Genomic DNA, 10,787 nt, shown 5'->3' on the forward strand with positions numbered 1-10,787 from the left:
GCGCTGGTATAGTATGGCTTGTAGTATATTTGTAATATCTGTTACAAACTATTCTGATTAAAGCTTCTATTCTTACCAGCAATTCATGGTTCAAATTGCACATGCAGCAAAACACTTAAGTTTTTATATGGCTCTGCACGAGCTCACGACGCAAGCGTTGACGAGTAAAGACAAACACTAAGCTTTGAGACTCGTCTAACTGGTCACCGTTCATCCCTGGTAAATCGAAAACCTTTTTCGTCTCTCCTTCACCTCTGAAACGACAAGAGGAAAGTGGGCCAAATATGAGAGACACTTTTTTGTGTGTTTATGACTGGATGTTACCAATTCAGGGATGTGCTGGAGTTTTAACAGCCGTGACACGCGCTGGATTCGCCTCCCTATTACTCCAGCGTCAGGCCTGTGGCTGAGGACCCGTTTTTTTCTAGCAGCGACAAGGCCGGGGGCCGCGTTTACGTTAGTCGAGCTTCTTAACACGCGCTCGGGCGGGGGTCAAATTCCCCCCCGAAGATTTTTCGGAATGGTTTCCAAACGGCCTGGCGTGGCCACGCCAAATTTTGCACAACTGCAGACAATTGAACAGCGGTTCGTTCGGAATAAAAAGATTAGATGTACTTTGTTAGGTCACTCACCTATGGAAGATCAAAGTTAGGCCATGTTTTCAGCGAAATCAGTATCTGGGGAATAGTTCAATCTGATGCAACAACGGAGCGTTAGACGAAGCCATGCATTTCTGATATGCCTTCTTAGGTAACACGAATATTGAATGAACAAATAACGCTGACCTAAGGTCAGGTATGAGGGCCAGATCAATGTCAAAACTAATCTGGTTTATTGCTCAAGGGCTTGCTGTATGGGATAGTTTATGGTGCTTATTTCAAATTTACTGATAGCAGGAATCGCATTACACATCTTCCATGGACTTTTTAGAAGTCAGAAAAAGTCATTGGCCTAAGATGACCCAGTTCGACATTTTGTTTTCAGAAACATACTGCCTAGCGTAATCTTTGCCGCTTGTCCAAATGCAAAACTCAGAACAGTCTTGTATGATTTTGGTCACCATGAACTTCAAAAGATCAAAAAAGGTCACTGACCTTAAATGAGAATGTTACCTTTTCCTCTGAAACAGTTATCTAGATTCTGGGGCACTTTGGAGACCAACCTGGAATTTGACCTTGTTTGACCCTATTTGACCCAAAGGTCATGAGCTAGAAACACCTGGTAAATTTGGTGTCCTTAGCTTTCTTAGTTCGCGAGATCTCAGGGCGGCGGTCAAATTGACCCCCCCCACCCGAGCGAAGGATACTTAGCCGGCCACCCGGGTGCGTGTTAATCGATGGGAGGTCCACTGCGTCGGTCGGGGGCCCCATAGTGCCTAACGAGAGTCCTGTATTGGCAAGAGGCTCAGAGCTGGTCCGGAACAGTGTTTAGGGACCCGCAAGGGGGCCCGAACGGCCTCTTGGGACCAACGATCAAATGCCCGATTGGATGGCCCGAAACGCCGGCTGTAGGTGAAGTTAAATATCTCGGCCCGCAGGGTCGTGCCTCAAGTCAGTCAGTTAGGAGGTCTCTCGCACCGATTGACGACACCCTGGGACAATGTGGGCCTCTATTTCCGCCAGAGACCACCAACACCGAACAGTCGGCTCCATGTCAGTCTGAGCCCTGGTGACCCAACCCCAAGCAAGGACAAGGCCTGAGCCCACGAAGTCTGAGCCCTGGTGACCCAACCCCAAGCAAGGACAAGGCCTGAGCCCACGATTTACATTAGTCGAGACCACTGAAACGATGAGGATCTCTGCGTCGATCAGAGGTTTACAGTGTCTAACAGAGGTTCCTGCATCGACAAGAGGCCTCAAGTCAACCAGAGGAACATATACTGAGCAGGTACAGGGACGGGGAGCCCAATCATCAGAGGGCCTCTTGTGTTGGTCGTGGCCCTATGACAACGAAAGTGGACATGAGAGCTTACCCATGGGAGTCAAAAATGAAACAAAGAAAGGCCCTGTGTCAATCACGGGCCTCAGTACAGAACGGGGAGTTGGCAGCCAGTATGGCAGCCAGTATGGCCTACGGGGCCCCTTACCGGTAAGGGCTAGGTCGTTTTCTTAGCGTTCAGTAAGGTGGGTCGAAGTGAGATAAACTAGGAAAAATGCCAAGACAAACAAGAACGCCCATTCTTGCTCCGAATCGACTTGCAAAGCAAATGACACAAAAAGTTTTGAGCCTGCGTGCTCGGAACCTTGAGAGCAAGACTACCGATGGCCGAGATTATAGTTTCAATCAAACCGAGCGGCGTGGGCCGGTGCAGGTAACACCGGAGAGCGGACGAGGGGCGCGTGAGAACAGTCGTCGCGAAATAATGCTTCGGAAAGTCCTTAAAAATCAGCCCGTACCATTCAAAAATTAGCCTGGAGCACACGATTCACCTACATGATGTTGAGGCTGTCATCTGAACAGATGAACAGCGACAGGAACACGAAAATATAGATTCTGCCTCTCATTGTCCTCACAATGAGTTGAGGCGGACGAACGTACATACTGTTTGAATGTGTTGCCGGGATGTGAAACGCCCAAGGTAATCGCACACCCAAGGTAATCGCACTACAATGCGTCTCAGTGGACGTTTAACTATGCACTTACGGGACGGGGTACCGAAAACGCATCCGTGTATTTACCACAATGCCAAACTCACTAAAATATGTTAGTCATGAACACCACCATACTAGCGCATACCACAGACCACAGACGCTTCACTACACTTGAAGCATTGTTCATTAGAGACAGCGCCGATCATTAGCATGAAACCAAACAACCTATGCAACTGTCACTGCGCGACGTGCGGCAAGTAGGACAGACCCCCTCCCGTAATGCCGAGCCACCGGACCAGCGCAGTAATCCTTCAACTCGATGTGATGCAAATGTTACACTTTCAGTCGTACAGAAGTGTGCCTCGAGTTATTGCATATAGCGTTCCAATATTCTTTTTCAAATGCCTCGAACGTTTATTTCGTATCAATGCGATGAATTTTGAGTTTAAATGTGCACTGTGTGCGACTGCATGCTCAACGTGTATTAAACGTGTTGATAATGATGATCAAGCTGATCAAAATATTGAGACAGATGATTTTTGGAAGTATTCTACATAGACACACCGGGAGCGACAAAAGCACCATGCGAAACCCCAAACCTCAACAAACGGGCAAGATCATAAACGCTGAAGTTTTTTTCAGAATGGACGGAAAGTGGCCTCTTTCTTGTTTAAGCTCCGTGCCATTATCTTACAAATGGCACATAATATAAACATTTGACAGACACAAATTCAGACAGTATACAATCATTACATATTGGCGCTCAAAGAATTAAATTCAAAGGGAATCAGCTGCAATTCTCAACCCGTTCTTTTTACGCCGTTTTACAAACATGTTACAAAAAATCAACAGCCATCTCAGACACCACGTTCCCGTATCGGGGTTGTCCATTTCGTCTCATACTGTGTCAAGGTTTCATTAAGTGTCGCGATCAGCCTTTCCACTTGTCTGTTCTTTTCAAACAAAAAGATACCACGATTGAGATGTAAGCCTAAGCCTCCCTCTAATTATGTTTTTGGCACATACAGCCATCTGATTCGTCAATTGATCTTAAGCCGTTCCTAGCATCACTGTTGACTCGCTGGATTCAGCTATGCCCCTGATAATATTTTTTATAATAACCATGCTCTTATTGCTTGCCAAAATCGTTGCACTGTCGGGCAGTCCCAAAATGTATGCTCAATGGTCTCCGTAATATTATTGCAATGAGCACAGCCACTGCTTTCTGCAATACGAATGTGACTCAGAAGCCCGTTTGTGACGTGGTTCCTTGTTATTGTGATTATCTTATAATGTAGCGCCCTGCGCCATGAACGTAATGTACAATCAAAGATATTCCAATAATCGAAAACCAGCAAATATCGTCGGCCATTAGCAGGTATGATACATTCATATTTTGCCCTTTGTATTGCAACGAAATGAACAAAATCCCCGGATAAATAATAGGTGCTGGCAGCTTTTCCTCCCCAGAATGAGCCGATGCACCCAGTAAGCTATTTTTAAGGCCAGGGAATCTAACACTATACCGTTTATACCATATACACATCCTAGCTGCCTGAATTTCATCAGCTAACAATTACTATCTATAAATTGGGTCAGGGTTCTTAGACCTTTTCCACGTCAGTCTCCTATCTCGCGTTTTTTTTTAAATGTTGTAGCATCCGAATATTTGCATATATATATATATATATATATATATATATATATATATATATATATATATATATATATGCATGTGTTTGTATGTGTGTATGTATTTTAGTAGCAGGTTGTTTAATAAATACAGGTTGTTGAAAATAGCAGCCGATTCGTTGTTTATCTTCCAAGGGGTACTTTCAATCGTGCGTACGAATTGCTTGCTCTCTGGGCTGTGCTTGCTCGAAAAAGAAACAAGACTCATTGAGAGAAAATCCCAAGCGAGCCGCATTCCTGTCTGGTTTATGATATCTTGTCCACGTTTCGTCAATCTTTTGACATTCTCAAGACGAAACACATAAACTTAAAATCACAATTAGGGCAAACGATGTCAGATAACGCCAACTATCGTGCCACAGCACCTTTCAACCGCTTGCCTCCGATCACCATTATGTCTTCATTTCTGACTTCTGCGGGATTAAAAACTCGCATTTCAAAACCAAAATGTTAGGTCATGCGCCTTAGTTTTAAGCCCATGATCGTTACCTGTGTGATTGTACGCCATATGTGTGTGCGTGTGGTCTGCAAGTCAGTGCTGATTCCATGTACTAACAATTTATTTTCCTTCATCTTTGTTTGTGTACGCTGAGTTTGGCACATTATGTTGTCAATTTATAACCTTTATTGGATTCACCGTTCGACTCTGTATGTTTTGCATATCAATGCATCTTATCGCCTCGTATCTGACCGCATTGTATTTGATCGTATCGTATCTTATTGCATCGTATTTTATTGTACTGTATTTATCATATCGTATTGTACGGTATAATATGCCATAATCTAGGTGCTAGTTTCGCATTTCATAGTACATTTCGTGGCATCATCTGTTAAAGTATCTTTTGTGATGTGTTGTGACGAGTGAATGAATGATGTAACGAACCGAAACTAGTGAACGTCGCAACAAGCCGAACAACCGAAAAGCCCCTCGTGGATGGTTTTCTATAAAAAAAAGCATGAAACGCCTGACGGTGCTACACGCAGAGGTGCGTCCATCAAGGAAGGTGGAGATCGACCACAGCCGTGCCAAGGACCGTGTCGTCAAGCAGCAGCGACGTCAGAAGGCCTACTGGGGCCGGAGAAACAGGCCAGTCCAGCCGACTTTCAGCGCTGGCGTTTGGGTAAGGCACCGTTGCCTGCGTCGCCCCAAACAACGGAGAGATCGTGATTCTGTTCGCCACAGGATCACCGAGCTGGACGGTCTGGCCCACCATTGGCTGGGCTGCCTGACGGTGTTCCACGCTGAGGGGATGACTGGGTGGACCGGGGCGCGCCGGCCTGCACGGGGAGCTGACGCGAGACCGAGGACACGCCTCTCTGGGGATGGGGTCGTCACCCAGTCACCGCTTGAGCCTCCCGACGAGACAGTGGCTGATCTGAGGCCAGTGACGTCACGGGAGCCGTTCGCTGCGGGCGGAGATCGGGACGGGGCAGCGGGTTCAGGCTCGTGAAGGGAGCCGAACGGGGATCTGAGGCCACTGCCATCACCGGAGCCGTCTCTTCGGACCGAGGCACCGGACCCGTCCGCTGCGGACGGCGACCGGGACGGGGCAGCGGGTCCAGGCTCGTGAAGGGAGCCGAACGGGGACAGAAGACACTGTTCGTAATGCGCACCGCAGTCGGGTTGGAAGAGCGATGCACCCTGCTTCTTGTGTTGTGTCATAGGAGGGGGGGGGGGGGAGGGGGAGAGGCTTTGAGACTGCTCCGAGTTTAGAGCTCGCTCTGTGTTCCACGGCAAGCGGCCGATATGGTCGGCTGTAGCGTGCTGCAGCGGCGAGCGGTGCTGCGTTCAGACAATAGGCGGCCGCCTACGTAAAGGTCATCAGCCGGTTGGGGTGGTGAACTGAATTGAGTGAGGACTGCGATCCAAGGCGATGCGAGGTGGCCTGTTGGGCAGTGCTGAGTGTAGGCTGCGAGCCAAGACGATGCGAGGTGGCCTGTTAGGCAATGCTGAGTGAGGGCTGCGAGCCAAGGCGATGCGAGGTGGCCTGTTAGGCAATGCTGAGTGAGGGCTGCGAGCCAAGGTGATGCGAGGTGGTCTGTTGGGCAGTGCTGAGTGAGGACTGCGAGCCAAGGCGATGCGAGGTGGCCTGTTAGGCAATGCTGAGTGAGGACTGCGAGCCAAGGCGATGTGAGGTGGCCTGTTGGGCAATGCTGAGTGGGGACTGCGAGACAAGGCGATGTGAGGTGGCCTGTTAGGCAATGCTGGCGTGTCATTTTTGTCCGTTTGTTCAACTGTTAACATATCACGCGTTGTCTCAATCGGCTCAGTGTGGAGCAGAACGAGAAAACACCACACACAAGCGGTCCACCTCCGTTCTTTGTAATTTTGTATTCTGTACGTTATGATTTAAGAAAACAAATCATCCATCCTATTACTATCTAAATATGCCCTCGAAACGAACCTACCCACTTGACGCCCCCGATGAATATGATACCTCCTTGATAGGTACCCATACCCAGGGTGCCTATCGGTACTCTGGGTATGGATATTAAGCATTCTGACTTATTATATTTGCACCCAGGGTACATATGGGTACCCTGAGTGCACATTTCCTTTTTCCATTAAAAAATATGGACCCGCCGCCAAATATGGACCCTACGATTACGACACAGTAAGGATGTAAGTGCTTAAGACTTAGCCTGTGCATGAGTACGTTGCCCTGACACGCACTGGCGCACGACAGCAATTGCAGGCATCATTCAATTTGCGCGCCTCTGTTACCTCCCGCGAGTCGATAGAGAAAGCTTTTGTTCGATCGGTCGATCCGCTGAGGCTAATCAGTGTGAAAGCACCACTCGACTCGTCCTCGGCCGGAGCAAGGCCGCTCGCGCAGTCGGTCGGCCGACCGTCAGGACACCGAGGGCTGAATATTTCATTCGTCGCCGTTGTGGTCTCAAGTTCTTGCGATGCTGGTGCACAGGTTCCATTGGCCATCAGCGCCGTTGATGGCTTCGCAATTCGCCGCTGACTGCGGAGCGTCCCGGTCGGCAGTCCTAGTCTCGCGCTGCACGTTATTGGCTCGCTTACGTCCGTCGGGTCAACGGCTGATGATAAATCGCTTCGACGAAACGATGCAGCGACAAGCGCTCAGCGAACTTCACTAAAACATGTCGATGACTGGACAGATGTATCATGGTCTATCACGCGGACATGTCGCCTTATGGACCGTCATTTGCAGAGCCAAGCCCTGTCGTTGGCGCCAAATGAATCCAGCGTAGGTTGACCTCGGTGGGAGGGGGGGGGGGAGGAGCTGTTGCCGTCTAGCAGACCCAGCAGACAGTGCATTATCGCCTCACGTCCGTCGTAACGCGCATGGATTAGCTGACAGCAAACGGGGAGCCAGGAGTGGAAAGAAACGGCCACCAATTATAATTAGGGGCGCTTTTGACCTCCCGGCTCGCAAACACCGATAAGAAACCACCAATGTCCTAGAATTGCCGACTTTGGACGTAAAACAACACCCTATGAGATGAAATTTTCCATTCCTTTTCCCCATATTTGATGTGAATATTTCACTCCAAAACGATTTTGTCTGACCACGCATACCAAGCCCGTATTCCCCGTAAGAGGTTTTAAGGTGTCCATCCAAACCGAGCTCACTTGAAACCATCAAGCATAAACAAGGCTAAACAGAAGCTGGACACCAATGGCTATATCCTGCCTCACCTACATCTAAATCATGCCTATATATGCACAGAGCAAGGGCACCAGGCTCCCTCAAGCCCGAGAGACTCAGCAACTCCAGCCGCTTGCATATAATATGTCTGGTTTGTTTGCGAAGTGCATCACGACCTTAAGCTGTGCGTCGAATGCAAAGTTTTCACGCATCCCCATTTTTGGGGGGTCACATCACGCAAACCCCACAGCAAGGCAAAGCCTGATACAAACACTAGCAAAGTCTGGCAGAGAGTCTCACCCACGTATTTCGTGAGTTTGAAGAAACTTGACCACTAAATTGCACCGCTCCTGAAATGTGGGAGTGAAAAATTCGAGAAGTACCTTCTAAATGGCATCTTAAAGCTGAATATCACAATTTGAGCACTATGTTTCACCTATTTTTAGTCAAGTTAGTTAATAACAAAGTTTGACCAAACAATTATAAGTCTGTATGCCTATTTCATTACGTTTGTTTTTCTTGGTCTCATACGAATGTGATACAACTTTATTTTTACTTCCTTTCAGATTATCTTTAAAGGCACCATCTATGACTTAAAATGTTAGCCGATTTCTCTGCAAAATTTTTCAACTCCAAAGTTGCCTATATTTCATGCATAAAACGGATAAATTTGCCAGCCATCCAGGCATGTTTGAAATGTACCCAAGAATAAACAATTTGTAGGGAATGAAGGAAACAATTTGAACCACGGAACTTACTTTTACCGCCATTTTTGCCCTGTTAAACCCCCACATAGTCATTATTTTGGTTCATGGCGGGCCCCATAATGATAAATCGAAGCCATTCCAGTTTCACTAACTCACCACGTTACATTATCGTGCCGGACATAGCTTTGAGACAGACCTGGCGCAGCTAATACAGAAGTGTTTGGTAGCGAAGTGCATTTTGATATTGTAGGTTGGTAGGCATGGTTGATATCTATGTTTTTTGGGTGGGCTGCATAACCCTGTCTGTCAGCAAACTATGCGGAAAATGCGGACTTTTCGTGGAGAGGGGGGGGGGGCAAACAGAAGCATGCCCTTAAAAAGCTAGCAAGTTTCTCCTGGGCAGCAGTCAATTGCTAACCTTTCCTGCTTTCCTCACATGATTTGTAGCCAGGCTTATTCATTTTTTGTCCAAATCTATGGAGATTTGTTCATAGGGCAAATTATGATGCTGCAAGACATGTGATCAAACTATTTTGTCCCATAAGTTAACTGTCGGCCTCCAATTTGTTGAAGTGGTCCCTTACGTCTGCTTAACAAGATGTTGCCCATAGTTGCCATAGTTTGCTAACTGGCGAATAACTGTGCTATAGACATACGCCACATTTTTAGCACAGGAATACTCTAAGCTGCATAGCAACTCCAATATGAGGTGGATATTGTTTTTTTAGCAAAGAGACCATCCCATTTAAAATGTGAAGCCAACATTTCAAACTTTAAGTCATTACATTTGAATAACCAGCCCTTAATGAATGCCTTTGTTGTAGCTGAAATGGCAAGCAGCAATACTGGTCTTGTGGCCATCTATGAGTAATGCTATGTTTGAATGGGAGAGGTTGTTTTGTGGAGCATATTCGCCATTGTCCTTGACAGACGCTGTCCATGGCAATCAGAATAAGTTGTTCAAAGTGATTTGCAGGGTTTTGACCTGTGTGTTGTTAACTGTCTGATGTCAACAAGCTGACACAAGTAAATTGAACCAAAGCGCAAGTTGAAACCAGCCAAAAATAAGCTTTTTCATGTTTTATCACAAGTGCTGCTGGCAAAAAATAGGTGGGGTGATCTGAGATGATGTTCAGCATATGGGCTACTCTATGTTAGGCTGAGTTGGTTAATTGCATGACAAGTGACAGTAGGAATGTTGCAAGAATCAGTGCCTCACAAATGCTGCCGTGATGCAATTAGGTTCGACAAAATGAGATAAGGCAGGGCTTCTTTAGGTTGGGCTTAAGCTGCTTTCATGGAGATAAGCATTGGGATTTTGAAAGAAACAGCGACATGATATTTTTATTTACAGACATTGTCATAACAAAAGCCAGGGGTTTAGCTGTGGTGTTTGATATACAGGAATCCAAGGCTTTTTTGTTTGAATGCTTTATGCTTGTTGAATTTTTTGTTGTTATTGTTGTTGTTGAACTCCTTTGTTTTGTTTTGTGTTAAAAAATCAGTTGGAAGGGAAATGCAAAATGCAGCAAAACATTCGTGTTACATATGTTTTATGTTTCGCATACTGTTATGAAATTACTATTCTTTAATGTGCTCCGTTTTACTGTAATAGCCTGAGATGTTGAAATCTTTTGTCAGGTTTCTGGTATGACATCAGTACCAACTTGAAATATATATCTTTGTGTGCTGGAGCATCTCTTACTGACTCATAAGTTCCAACTTTTGTAACTTGAATTTTTCTCTTCTGTATGTACTTTTTGTGATAAAATGTATTACTTCCACCCTTGTCAAAATGCGATTTTAGCTCACTGGAAACTACATAGAGGGGAGGGGGAGATAATATTCGAAAAGGGAAACAGGTAAGTCATATGCGACCATCACCAATTATGTCCTGTGCCCCCGCCCTGTACTTAGGGAAGTCTGCCACTTTCTGGGATAATCAAGACCCGCTTCGCTCCAGTGAATTTTCCGGAAAAAGTTCACTTAAACTGTACGGTTTAATTTAATGTTTTTCGCGTTCATGTTTTGACTGTTAATTCATTACAATCAGTCATTAGTATAGATGCATGCTTAGGTGTGATGTATTGATATTTCCACCAACTCTGTCATGGGAATAGCACTCATCACAAAGCACACATTTCGTTTATTCATACCGGAAATATACTGCATGAGTT

Source organism: Pollicipes pollicipes, unplaced genomic scaffold (genome assembly GCF_011947565.3).
Source record: "Pollicipes pollicipes isolate AB1234 unplaced genomic scaffold, Ppol_2.1 Scaffold_7261;HRSCAF=8764_pilon_pilon_pilon, whole genome shotgun sequence".
Taxonomy (NCBI): domain Eukaryota; kingdom Metazoa; phylum Arthropoda; class Thecostraca; order Pollicipedomorpha; family Pollicipedidae; genus Pollicipes; species Pollicipes pollicipes.